Source organism: Parasteatoda tepidariorum, chromosome 7 (genome assembly GCF_982258835.1).
Source record: "Parasteatoda tepidariorum strain Cologne lab strain chromosome 7, Ptep-v5.0, whole genome shotgun sequence".
Classification (NCBI taxonomy): Eukaryota; Metazoa; Arthropoda; class Arachnida; order Araneae; family Theridiidae; genus Parasteatoda; species Parasteatoda tepidariorum.
This window is the reverse complement of record NC_141761.1, coordinates 5,349,007-5,363,614: the sequence shown is the minus strand read 5'-3', so window position 1 is coordinate 5,363,614 and position 14,608 is coordinate 5,349,007.

The window sequence follows — 14,608 nt, the reverse complement described above, 5'->3', positions numbered from 1 at the left end:
AGCTATGCAGTAAAACTTTGAGGGGTCCCCTGCACCCACTAATTAACAAAAAAAATTTGCTCCAGCACACATGTTTTGAATATTGACCCCTACCTAGGGTCCGAGTTTAAAATTATATATCTCATTATTAAGGAGAGTTAGACGGCTTCGAAATTCGAACCCCAGTCTGCCATTTTTTTTTATTTTATTATTATTCCACTATGCGTTCTTTAACAAAGAAAGATGCAAGATTCTACTTAAAGCACACCTTTCACAACATAAACTCTCGAATATATTGTAAAAAAAAAATTTAAAACAATGAAAATAAGCCAGTTTTTATGGATTTTTTCAGTTTTTACACATTATTCGAAATTTTACCAATTTAAAAAAATTATTTCCTTTATGTAGGACCCACTAAAATATGGTAAAACACATTGAAAAAATAATATAATGCAAAATAATTGGAAGAACAAAAAAGAATTTTTTTTAAAAAGCTGATTAAGCTGGGATTCGAACCTGCGCCCCCTCGCCTTAGCCGTCAGGTACTACTTCCGTGTCTTGACCACCAGACCACTCGCACACTAGAAGGCAGTCGCGATTTCGCTTCAAAAGAGCTCTGACGGTCAGCTATGCAATAAAACTTTGAGGGGTCCCCTGCAGCCCCTAATTAGCATATAAAAATTTGCTCCAGCAGACCATTTTCGAACATTGGCCCCTACTTAGGGTCCGAGTTTGAAAATTATAACTTTATATTAAGGAGAGTTGGACGGCTTCGAAATTCGAACCCCAGTCCGCCATTTTTTTTATTTTATTATTATTCCATTATGCGTTCTTTAACAAAGAAAGATGCAAGATTCTACTTATAGCACACCTTTCGCAACATAAACTCTCGAATATATTGTAAAAATAATTTAAAACAATGAAAATAAGCCAGTTTTTATGGATTTTTCCAGTTTTTACACATTATTCGAAATTTTACCAATTTAAAAAAATTATTTCCTCTATGTAGGACCCACTAAAATATGGAAAAACACATTGAAAAAATAATATAATGCAAAATAATCGGAAGAAAAAAAAAAGAATTTTTTTTAAAAAGCTGATTACGCTGGGATTCGAACCTGCGTCCCCTCGCTTTAACCGTCAGGTACTACTCCGGTGTCTTGACCACCAGACCACTCGCACACCAGAAGGCAGTTGCGATTTCGCTTCAAAAGAGCTCTGACGGTCAGCTATGCAATAAAACTTTGAGGGGTCCCCTGCACCCCCTAATTAACATACAAAAATTTGCTCCAGCACACATGTTTTGAATATTGACCCCTACCTAGGGTCCGAGTTTGAAAATTATTACTTAATATTAAGGAGAGTTAGACGGCTTCGAAATTCGATCCCCAGTCCGCCATTTTTTTTTATTTTATTATTATTCCATTGTGCGTTCTTTAACAAAGAAAGATGCAAGATTCTACTTAAAGCACACCTTTCACAACATAAACTCTCGAATATATTGTAAAAAAAAATTTAAAACAATGAAAATAAGCCAGTTTTTATGGATTTTTTCAGTTTTTACACATTATTCGAAATTTTACCAATTTAAAAAAATTATTTCCTTTATGTAGGACCCACTAAAATATGGTAAAAAACATTGAAAAAATAATATAATGCAAAATAATCGGAAGAAAAAAAAAGAAATTTTTTTAAAAAGCTGATTAAGCTGGGATTCGAACCTGCGCCTCCTCGCCTTAGCCGTCAGGTACTACTTCGGTGTCTTGACCACCAGACCACTCGCACACAAGAAGAGAGTCGCGATTTCGCTTCAAATGAGCTCTGACGGTCAGCTATGCAATAAAACTTTGAGGGGTCCCCTGCACCCCCTAATAAGCATATAAAAATTTGCTCCAGCAGACATGTTTCGAACATTGGCCCCTACTTAGGGTCCGAGTTTGAAAATTATAACTTAATATTAAGGAGAGTTGGACGGCTTCGAAATTCGAACCCCAGTCCGCCATTTTTTTTATTTTATTATTATTCCATTATGCGTTCTTTAACAAGGAAAGATGCAAGATTCTACTTATAGCACACCTTTCGCAACATAAACTCTCGAATATATTGTAAAAATAATTTAAAACAATGAAAATAAGCCAGTTTTTATGGATTTTTTCAGTTTTTACACATTATTCAAAATTTTACCAATTTAAAAAAATTATTTCCTCTATGTAGGACCCACTAAAATTTGGAAAAGCACATTAAAAAAATAATATAATGCAAAATAATCGGAAGAAAAAAAAAGAAATTTTTTTAAAAAGCTGATTACGCTGGGGTTCGAACCTGCGCCCCCTCGCTTTAGCCGTCAGGTACTACTCCGGTGTCTTGACCACCAGACCACACGCACACTAGAAGGCAGTTGCGATTTCGCTTCAAAAGAGCTCTGACGGTCAGCTATGCAATAAAACTTTGAGGGGTCCCCTGCACCCCCTAATTAACATACAAAAATTTGCTCCAGCACACATGTTTTGAAAATTGACCCCTACCTATGGTCCGAGTTTGAAAATTATAACTTAATATTAAGGAGAGTTAGACGGCTTCGATATTCGAACCCCAGTCCGCCATTTTTTTTTATTTTATTATTATTCCATTGTGCGTTCTTTAACAAAGAAAGATGCAAGATTCTACTTAAAGCACACCTTTCACAACATAAACTCTCGAATATATTGTAAAAAAAAATTTAAAACAATGAAAATAAGCCTGTTTTTATGAATTTTTTCAGTTTTTACACATTATTCGAAATTTTACCAATTTAAAAAAATTATTTCCTTTATGTAGGACCCACTAAAATATGGTAAAACACATTGAAAAAATAATATAATGCAAAATAATCGGAAGAAAAAAAAAGAAATTTTTTTAAAAAGCTGATTAAGCTGGGATTCGAACCTGCGCCCCCTCGCCTTTCTCGTCAGGTACTATTTCGGTGTCTTGGCCACCAGACCACTCGCACACTAGAAGGCAGTCGCGATTTCGCTTCAAAAGAGCTCTGACGGTCAGCTATGCAATAAAACTTTGAGGGGTCCCCTGCACCCCCTAATTCACATATAAAAATTTACTCCAGCAGACATGTTTTGAACATTGATCCCTACTTAGGGTCCGAGTTTGAAAATTATAACTTAATATTAAGGAGAGTTAGACGACTTCGAAGTTCGAACCCCAGTCCGCCATTTTTTTTTTATTTTATTATTATTCTATTATGCGTTCTTTAACAAAGAAAGATGCAAGATTCTACTTATAGCCATATATGGCAACGTTACTTTTAAAAAGTAACTAGTAAAAGTACAAGTATTTTTTAAAAAAGTAACGAGTAAAAAGTAAAAAGTGCATATTTTAAAAAGCAACGAGTAATAAGTACAAGTAAAAGTACAAGTACTAAGCAAAAAAAGTAACGATTTAAAAGTACATTTCTAGGAAATCGAAAATTCAAAGTAACCTAAAATTTTATTGAATAATATTCTTATGCTCTTTAAAGTTTTTGCCAAATTGTTGTCATTTATTTATTTATTTTTAATTTTGAAAGTTATGGATTTAAATTTATTTTTAAATTCGAAAGAATATTATAATATAATTTTATAATATAATCGTATAATATAATTTTAAAATCAAATATAGTTTTATTTTCAAACTTTTTATGGATTTGCACGAAAAAGAAATTTTATCTATTGATTTTAATTTTTAGTTTATTATTTTTATTTATTTAAATTACCATTGATTTAAGATTGTTTTACTCTTTAGAGACTCGTTTTAAAAGCACAAACATAAACAAAGCAAACACAGGGATTCAGATAGCTTTGTGATCTTTGAGCTATTAAAAAATAATTGAATGTGCAGTATAAGTTGAAACAGAAGGTATTTAAACACGAAGTTAGCTGTGAATGCATGTATATTGCACATTAATTTTATTAATTAAGAAAAAACATAAGCATTTTTTTTCAATTTAATATTTTTTTTTTAGAAAGCTTACCGACTTTTAGAAAAAAAGTAACGATTTCGTTCGATATTTCCGTTACAAATACTTGTACTTTTTCCCTAAAAAAGTAACGAAAGTACAAGTAAAAGTACTAAATTTAAAAAGTAACGAAGTACAAGTAAAAGTACGTACTTTTTACTTGTTCCGGCGGTACAAGTAACGAAAGTAAAAGTACTGCCATATATGCTTATAGCACACCTTTCGCAACATAAACTCTCGAATATATTGTAAAAATAACTTAAAACAATGAAAATAAGCCAGTTTTTATGGATTTTTCCAGTTTTTACACATTATTCGAAATTTTACCAATTTAAAAAAAATTTTTCCTTTATGTAGGACCCACTAAAATATGGAAAAACACATTGAAAAAATAATATAATGCAAAATAATCGGAAGAAAAAAAAAGAATTTTTTTAAAAAAGCTGATTAAGCTGGGATTCGAACCTGCGCCCCCTCGCCTTAGCCGTCAGGTACTACTCCGGTGTCTTGACCACCAGACCACTCGGACACTAGAAGGCAGACGCGATTTCGCTTCAAAAGAGCTCTGACTGTCAGCTATGCAATAGAACTTTGAGGGGTCCCCTGCACCCCCTAATTAACATATAAAAATTTGCTCCAGTAGACATATTTTGAACATTGACCCCTACTTAGGGTCCGAGTTTGAAAATTATAACTTAATATTAAGGGGAGTTAGACGGCTTCGAAATTCGAACCCCAGTCCGCCATTTTTTTAAATTTTATTATTATTCCATTATGCGTTCTTTAACAAAGAAAGATGCAAGATTCTACTTATAGCACACCTTTCGCAACATAAACTCTCGAATATATTGTAAAAATAATTTAAAACAATGAAAATAAGCCAGTTTTTATGGATTTTTCCAGTTTTTACACATTATTCGAAATTTTACCAATTTAAAAAAATTATTTCCTTTATGTAGGACCCACTAAAATATGGAAAAACGCATTGAAAAAATAATATAATGCAAAATAATCGGAAGAAAAAAAAAGAAATTTTTTTAAAAAGCTGATTAAGCTGGGATTCGACCTGCGCCCCCTCGCCTTAGCCGTCAGGTACTACTCCGGTGTCTTGACCACCAGACCACTCGCACACTAGAAGGCAGTCGCGATTTCGCTTCAAAAGAACTCTGACGGTCAGCTATGCAATAAAACTTTGAGGGGTCCCCTGCACCCCCTAATTAACATATAAAAATTTGCTCTAGCAGACATGTTTTGAACATTGACCCCTACTTAGGGTCCGAGTTTGAAAATTATAACTTAATATTAAGGAGAGTTATACGGCTTCGAAATTCGAACCCCAGGCCGCCATTTTTTTTATTTTATTATTATTCCATTATGCGTTCTTTAACAAAGAAAGATGCAAGATTCTACTTATAGCACACCTTTCGCAACATAAACTCTCGAATATATTGTAAAAATAATTTAAAACAATGTAAATAAGCCAGTTTTTATGGATTTTTCCAGTTTTTACACATTATTCGAAATTTTACCAATTTAAAAAAATTATTTCCTTTAGGTAGGACCCACTAAAATATGGAAAAACACATTGAAAAAATAATATAATGCAAAATAATTGGAAGAAAAAAAAAGAAATTTTTTAAAAAAGCTGATTAACCTGGTATTCGAACCTGCGCCCCCTCGCCTTAGCCGTCAGGTACTACTCCGGTGTCTTGACCACCAGAACACTCGCACACTAGAAGGCAGTCGCGATTTCGCTTCAAAAGAACTCTTACGGTCAGCTATGCAATAAAACTTTGAGGGGTCCCCTGCACCCCTTAATTAACATATAAAAATTTGCTCCTGCGGACATGTTTTGACCATTGACCCCTACTTAGGATCCGAGTTTGAAAATTATAACTTAATATTAAGGAGAGTTAGACGACTTCGAAATTCGAACCCCAGGCCGCCATTTTTTTATTTTATTATTATTCCATTATGCGTTCTTTAACAAAGAAAGATGCAAGATTCTACTTATAGCACACCTTTCGCAACATAAACTCTCGAATATATTGTAAAAATAATTTAAAACAATGAAAATAAGCCAGTTTTTATGGATTTTTCCAGTTTTTACACATTATTCGAAATTTTACCAATTTAAAAAAATTTTTTCCTTTATGTAGGACCCACTAAAATATGGAAAAACACATTGAAAAAATAATATAATGCAAAATAATCGGAAGAAGAAAAAAGAAATTTTTTTAAAAAGCTGATTAAGCTGGGATTCGAACCTGCGCCCCCTCGCCTTAGCCGTCAGGTACTACTCCGGTGTCTTGACCACCAGACCACTCGCACACTAGAAGGCAGTCGCGATTTTGCTTCAAAAGAGCTCTGACGGTCAGCTATGCAATAAAACTTTGAGGGGTCCCCTGCACCCCCTAATTAACATATAAAAAATTGCTCCAGCAGACATGTTTTGACCATTGACCCCTACTTATGGTCCGAGTTCGAAAATTATAACTTAATATTAAGGAGAGTTAGACGGCTTCGAAATTCGAACCCCTGTCCGCCATTTTTTTTATTTTATTATTATTCCATTATGCGTTCTTTAACAAAGAAAGATGCAAGATTCTACTTATAGCACACTTTTCGCAACATAAACTCTCGAATATATTGTAATAATAAATTAAAACATTGAAAATAAGCAAGTTTTTATGGATTTTTCCAGTTTTTAACACATTATTCGAAATTTTACCAATTTAAAAAAATTATTTCAATTATGTAGGACCCACTAAAATATGGAAAAACACATTGAAAAAATAATATAATGCAAAATAAACGGAAGAAAAAAAAAGAAATTTTTTTAAAAAGCTGATTAAGCTGGGATTCGAACCTGCGCCCCCTCGCCTTAGCCGTCAGGTACTACTCCGGTGTGTTGACTACCGGAAAACTCGCACACTAGAAGGCAGTCGCGATTTCGCTTCAAAAGAGCTCTGACGGTCAGCTATGCAGTAAAACTTTGAGGGGTCCCCTGCACCCCCTAATTAACATATAAAAATTTGCTCCAGTAGACATATTTTGAACATTGACCCCTACTTAGGGTCCGAGTTTGAAAATTATAACTTAATATTAAGGGGAGTTAGACGGCTTCGAAATTCGAACCCCAGTCCGCCATTTTTTTAAATTTTATTATTATTCCATTATGCGTTCTTTAACAAAGAAAGATGCAAGATTCTACTTATAGCACACCTTTCGCAACATAAACTCTCGAATATATTGTAAAAATAATTTAAAACAATGAAAATAAGCCAGTTTTTATGGATTTTTCCAGTTTTTACACATTATTCGAAATTTTACCAATTTAAAAAAATTATTTCCTTTATGTAGGACCCACTAAAATATGGAAAAACGCATTGAAAAAATAATATAATGCAAAATAATCGGAAGAAAAAAAAAGAAATTTTTTTAAAAAGCTGATTAAGCTGGGATTCGACCTGCGCCCCCTCGCCTTAGCCGTCAGGTACTACTCCGGTGTCTTGACCACCAGACCACTCGCACACTAGAAGGCAGTCGCGATTTCGCTTCAAAAGAACTCTGACGGTCAGCTATGCAATAAAACTTTGAGGGGTCCCCTGCACCCCCTAATTAACATATAAAAATTTGCTCTAGCAGACATGTTTTGAACATTGACCCCTACTTAGGGTCCGAGTTTGAAAATTATAACTTAATATTAAGGAGAGTTATACGGCTTCGAAATTCGAACCCCAGGCCGCCATTTTTTTTATTTTATTATTATTCCATTATGCGTTCTTTAACAAAGAAAGATGCAAGATTCTACTTATAGCACACCTTTCGCAACATAAACTCTCGAATATATTGTAAAAATAATTTAAAACAATGTAAATAAGCCAGTTTTTATGGATTTTTCCAGTTTTTACACATTATTCGAAATTTTACCAATTTAAAAAAATTATTTCCTTTAGGTAGGACCCACTAAAATATGGAAAAACACATTGAAAAAATAATATAATGCAAAATAATTGGAAGAAAAAAAAAGAAATTTTTTAAAAAAGCTGATTAACCTGGTATTCGAACCTGCGCCCCCTCGCCTTAGCCGTCAGGTACTACTCCGGTGTCTTGACCACCAGAACACTCGCACACTAGAAGGCAGTCGCGATTTCGCTTCAAAAGAACTCTTACGGTCAGCTATGCAATAAAACTTTGAGGGGTCCCCTGCACCCCTTAATTAACATATAAAAATTTGCTCCTGCGGACATGTTTTGACCATTGACCCCTACTTAGGATCCGAGTTTGAAAATTATAACTTAATATTAAGGAGAGTTAGACGACTTCGAAATTCGAACCCCAGGCCGCCATTTTTTTATTTTATTATTATTCCATTATGCGTTCTTTAACAAAGAAAGATGCAAGATTCTACTTATAGCACACCTTTCGCAACATAAACTCTCGAATATATTGTAAAAATAATTTAAAACAATGAAAATAAGCCAGTTTTTATGGATTTTTCCAGTTTTTACACATTATTCGAAATTTTACCAATTTAAAAAAATTTTTTCCTTTATGTAGGACCCACTAAAATATGGAAAAACACATTGAAAAAATAATATAATGCAAAATAATCGGAAGAAGAAAAAAGAAATTTTTTTAAAAAGCTGATTAAGCTGGGATTCGAACCTGCGCCCCCTCGCCTTAGCCGTCAGGTACTACTCCGGTGTCTTGACCACCAGACCACTCGCACACTAGAAGGCAGTCGCGATTTTGCTTCAAAAGAGCTCTGACGGTCAGCTATGCAATAAAACTTTGAGGGGTCCCCTGCACCCCCTAATTAACATATAAAAAATTGCTCCAGCAGACATGTTTTGACCATTGACCCCTACTTATGGTCCGAGTTCGAAAATTATAACTTAATATTAAGGAGAGTTAGACGGCTTCGAAATTCGAACCCCTGTCCGCCATTTTTTTTATTTTATTATTATTCCATTATGCGTTCTTTAACAAAGAAAGATGCAAGATTCTACTTATAGCACACTTTTCGCAACATAAACTCTCGAATATATTGTAATAATAAATTAAAACATTGAAAATAAGCAAGTTTTTATGGATTTTTCCAGTTTTTAACACATTATTCGAAATTTTACCAATTTAAAAAAATTATTTCAATTATGTAGGACCCACTAAAATATGGAAAAACACATTGAAAAAATAATATAATGCAAAATAAACGGAAGAAAAAAAAAGAAATTTTTTTAAAAAGCTGATTAAGCTGGGATTCGAACCTGCGCCCCCTCGCCTTAGCCGTCAGGTACTACTCCGGTGTGTTGACTACCGGAAAACTCGCACACTAGAAGGCAGTCGCGATTTCGCTTCAAAAGAGCTCTGACGGTCAGCTATGCAGTAAAACTTTGAGGGGTCCCCTGCACCCCCTAATTAACATATAAAAATTTGCTCCAGCAGACATGTTTCGAACATTGGCCCCTACTTAGGGTCCGAGTTTGAAAATTATAACTTAATATTAAGGAGAGTTAGACGGCTTCGAAATTCGAACCCCAGTCCGCCATTTTTTTTAATTTTATTATTTTTCCATTATGCGTTCTTTAACAAAGAAAGATGCAAGATTCTACTTATAGCACACCTTTCGCAACATAAACTCTCGAATATATTGTAAAAATAATTTAAAACAATGAAAATAAGCCAGTTTTTATGGATTTTTCCAGTTTTTACACATTATTCGAAATTTTACCAATTTAAAAAAATTTTTTCCTTTATGTAGGACCCACTAAAATATGGAAAAACACATAGAAAAAATAATATAATGCAAAATAATCGGAAGAAAAAAAAAGAAATTTTTTTAAAAAGCTGATTAAGCTGGGATTCGAACCTGCGCCCCCTCGCCTTAGCCGTCAGGTACTACTCCGGTGTCTTGACCACCAGACCACTCGCACACTAGAAGGCAGTCGCGATTTTGCTTCAAAAGAGCTCTGACGGTCAGCTATGCAATAAAACTTTGAGGGGTCCCCTGCACCCCCTAATTAACATATAAAAAATTGCTCCAGCAGACATGTTTTGACCATTGACCCCTACTTAGGGTCCGAGTTCGAAAATTATAACTTAATATTAAGGAGAGTTAGACGGCTTCGAAATTCGAACCCCTGTCCGCCATTTTTTTTATTTTATTATTATTCCATTATGCGTTCTTTAACAAAGAAAGATGCAAGATTCTACTTATAGCACACTTTTCGCAACATAAACTCTCGAATATATTGTAATAATAAATTAAAACATTGAAAATAAGCAAGTTTTTATGGATTTTTCCAGTTTTTAACACATTATTCGAAATTTTACCAATTTAAAAAAATTATTTCAATTATGTAGGACCCACTAAAATATGGAAAAACACATTGAAAAAATAATATAATGCAAAATAATCGGAAGAAAAAAAAAGAAATATTTTTAAAAAGCTGATTAAGCTGGGATTCGAACCTGCGCCCCCTCGCCTTAGCCGTCAGGTACTACTCCGGTGTGTTGACTACCGGAAAACTCGCACACTAGAAGGCAGTCGCGATTTCGCTTCAAAAGAGCTCTGACGGTCAGCTATGCAGTAAAACTTTGAGGGGTCCCCTGCACCCCCTAATTAGCATATAAAAATTTGCTCCAGCAGACATGTTTCGAACATTGGCCCCTACTTAGGGTCCGAGTTTGAAAATTATAACTTAATATTAAGGAGAGTTAGACGGCTTCGAAATTCGAACCCCAGTTAGCCATTTTTTTTAATTTTATTATTTTTCCATTATGCGTTCTTTAACAAAGAAAGATGCAAGATTCTACTTATAGCACACCTTTCGCAACATAAACTCTCGAATATATTGTAAAAATAATTTAAAACAATGAAAATAAGCCAGTTTTTATGGATTTTTCCAGTTTTTACACATTATTCGAAATTTTACCAATTTAAAAAAATTTTTTCCTTTATGTAGGACCCACTAAAATATGGAAAAACACATTGAAAAAATAATATAATGCAAAATAATCGGAAGAAAAAAAAAGAAATTTTTTTAAAAAGCTGATTAAGCTGGGATTCGAACCTGCGCCCCCTCGCCTTAGCCGTCAGGTACTACTCCGGTGTCTTGACCACCAGACCACTCGCACACTAGAAGGCAGTCGCGATTTCGCTTCAAAAGAGCTCTGACGGTCAGCTATGCAATAAAACTTTGAGGGGTCCCCTGCACCCCCTAATTAACATATAAAAAATTGCTCCAACAGACATGTTTTGACCATTGACCCCTACTTAGGGTCCGAGTTCGAAAATTATAACTGAATATTAAGGAGAGTTAGACGGCTTCGAAATTCGAACCCCAGTCCGCCATTTTTTTTAATTTTATTATTATTCCATTATGCGTTCTTTAACAAAGAAAGATGCAAGATTCTACTTATAGAACACTTTTCGCAACATAAACTCTCGAATATATTGTAATAATAAATTAAAACATTGAAAATAAGCAAGTTTTTATGGATTTTTCCAGTTTTTAACACATTATTCGAAATTTTACCAATTTAAAAAAATTATTTCAATTATGTAGGACCCACTAAAATATGGAAAAACACATTGAAAAAATAATATAATGCAAAATAATCGGAAGAAAAAAAAAGAAATTTTTTTAAAAAGCTGATTAAGCTGGGATTCGAACCTACGCCCCCTCGCCTTAGCCGTCAGGTACTACTCCGGTGTGTTGACTACCGGAAAACTCGCACACTAGAAGGCAGTCGCGATTTCGCTTCAAAAGAGCTCTGACGGTCAGCTATGCAGTAAAACTTTGAGGGGTCCCCTGCACCCCCTAATTAACAAAAAAAATTTGCTCCAGCACACATGTTTTGAATATTGACCCCTACCTAGGGTCCGAGTTTGAAAATTATATCTCATTATTAAGGAGAGTTAGACGGCTTCGAAATTCGAACCCCAGTCTGCCATTTTTTTTTATTTTATTATTATTCCACTATGCGTTCTTTAACAAAGAAAGATGCAAGATTCTACTTAAAGCACACCTTTCACAACATAAACTCTCGAATATATTGTAAAAAAAAATTTAAAACAATGAAAATAAGCCAGTTTTTATGGATTTTTTCAGTTTTTACACTTTATTCGAAATTTTACCAATTTAAAAAAATTATTTCCTTTATGTAGGACCCACTAAAATATGGTAAAACACATTGAAAAAATAATATAATGCAAAATAATTGGAAGAAAAAAAAAAGAATTTTTTTTAAAAAGCTGATTAAGCTGGGATTCGAACCTGCGCCCCCTCGTCTTAGCCGTCAGGTACTACTTCGGTGTCTTGACCACCAGACCACTCGCACACTAGAAGGCAGTCGCGATTTCGCTTCAAAAGAGCTCTGACGGTCAGCTATGCAATAAAACTTTGAGGGGTCCCCTGCAGCCCCTAATTAGCATATAAAAATTTGCTCCAGCAGACATGTTTCGAACATTGGCCCCTACTTAGGGTCCGAGTTTGAAAATTATAACTTAATATTAAGGAGAGTTAGACGGCTTCGAAATTCGAACCCCAGTCTGCCATTTTTTTTTATTTTATTATTATTCCACTATGCGTTCTTTAACAAAGAAAGATGCAAGATTCTACTTAAAGCACACCTTTCACAACATAAACTCTCGAATATATTGTAAAAAAAAATTTAAAACAATGAAAATAAGCCAGTTTTTATGGATTTTTTCAGTTTTTACACATTATTCGAAATTTTACCAATTTAAAAAAATTATTTCCTTTATGTAGGACCCACTAAAATATGGTAAAACACATTGAAAAAATAATATAATGCAAAATAATTGGAAGAACAAAAAAGAATTTTTTTTAAAAAGCTGATTAAGCTGGGATTCGAACCTGCGCCCCCTCGCCTTAGCCGTCAGGTACTACTTCGGTGTCTTGACCACCAGACCACTCGCACACTAGAAGGCAGTCGCGATTTCGCTTCAAAAGAGCTCTGACGGTCAGCTATGCAATAAAACTTTGAGGGGTCCCCTGCAGCCCCTAATTAGCATATAAAAATTTGCTCCAGCAGACCATTTTCGAACATTGGCCCCTACTTAGGGTCCGAGTTTGAAAATTATAACTTAATATTAAGGAGAGTTGGACGGCTTCGAAATTCGAACCCCAGTCCGCCATTTTTTTTATTTTATTATTATTCCATTATGCGTTCTTTAACAAAGAAAGATGCAAGATTCTACTTATAGCACACCTTTCGCAACATAAACTCTCGAATATATTGTAAAAATAATTTAAAACAATGAAAATAAGCCAGTTTTTATGGATTTTTCCAGTTTTTACACATTATTCGAAATTTTACCAATTTAAAAAAATTATTTCCTCTATGTAGGACCCACTAAAATATGGAAAAACACATTGAAAAAATAATATAATGCAAAATAATCGGAAGAAAAAAAAATGAATTTTTTTTAAAAAGCTGATTACGCTGGGATTCGAACCTGTGGCCCCTCGCTTTAACCGTCAGGTACTACTCCGGTGTCTTGACCACCAGACCACTCGCACACTGGAAGGCAGTTGCGATTTCGCTTCAAAAGAGCTCTGACGGTCAGCTATGCAATAAAACTTTGAGGGGTCCCCTGCACCCCCTAATTAACATACAAAAATTTGCTCCAGCACACATGTTTTGAATATTGACCCCTACCTAGGGTCCGAGTTTGAAAATTATTACTTAATATTAAGGAGAGTTAGACGGCTTCGAAATTCGAACCCCAGTCCGCCATTTTTTTTTATTTTATTATTATTCCATTGTGCGTTCTTTAACAAAGAAAGATGCAAGATTCTACTTAAAGCACACCTTTCACAACATAAACTCTCGAATATATTGTAAAAAAAAATTTAAAACAATGAAAATAAGCCAGTTTTTACGGATTTTTTCAGTTTTTACACATTATTCGAAATTTTACCAATTTAAAAAAATTATTTCCTTTATGTAGGACCCACTAAAATATGGTAAAAAACATTGAAAAAATAATATAATGCAAAATAATCGGAAGAAAAAAAAAGAAATTTTTTTAAAAAGCTGATTAAGCTGGGATTCGAACCTGCGCCCCCTCGCCTTAGCCGTCAGGTACTACTTCGGTGTCTTGACCACCAGACCACTCGCACACTAGAAGAGAGTCGCGATTTCGCTTCAAAAGAGCTCTGACGGTCAGCTATGCAATAAAACTTTGAGGGGTCCCCTGCACCCCCTAATAAGCATATAAAAATTTGCTCCAGCAGACATGTTTCGAACATTGGCCCCTACTTAGGGTCCGAGTTTGAAAATTATAACTTAATATTAAGGAGAGTTGGACGGCTTCGAAATTCGAACCCCAGTCCGCCATTTTTTTAATTTTATTATTATTCCATTATGCGTTCTTTAACAAGGAAAGATGCAAGATTCTACTTATAGCACACCTTTCGCAACATAAACTCTCGAATATATTGTAAAAATAATTTAAAACAATGAAAATAAGCCAGTTTTTATGGATTTTTTCAGTTTTTACACATTAATCGAAATTTTACCAATTTAAAAAAATTATTTCCTCTATGTAGGACCCACTAAAATATGGAAAAGCACATTAAAAAAATAATATAATGCAAAATAATC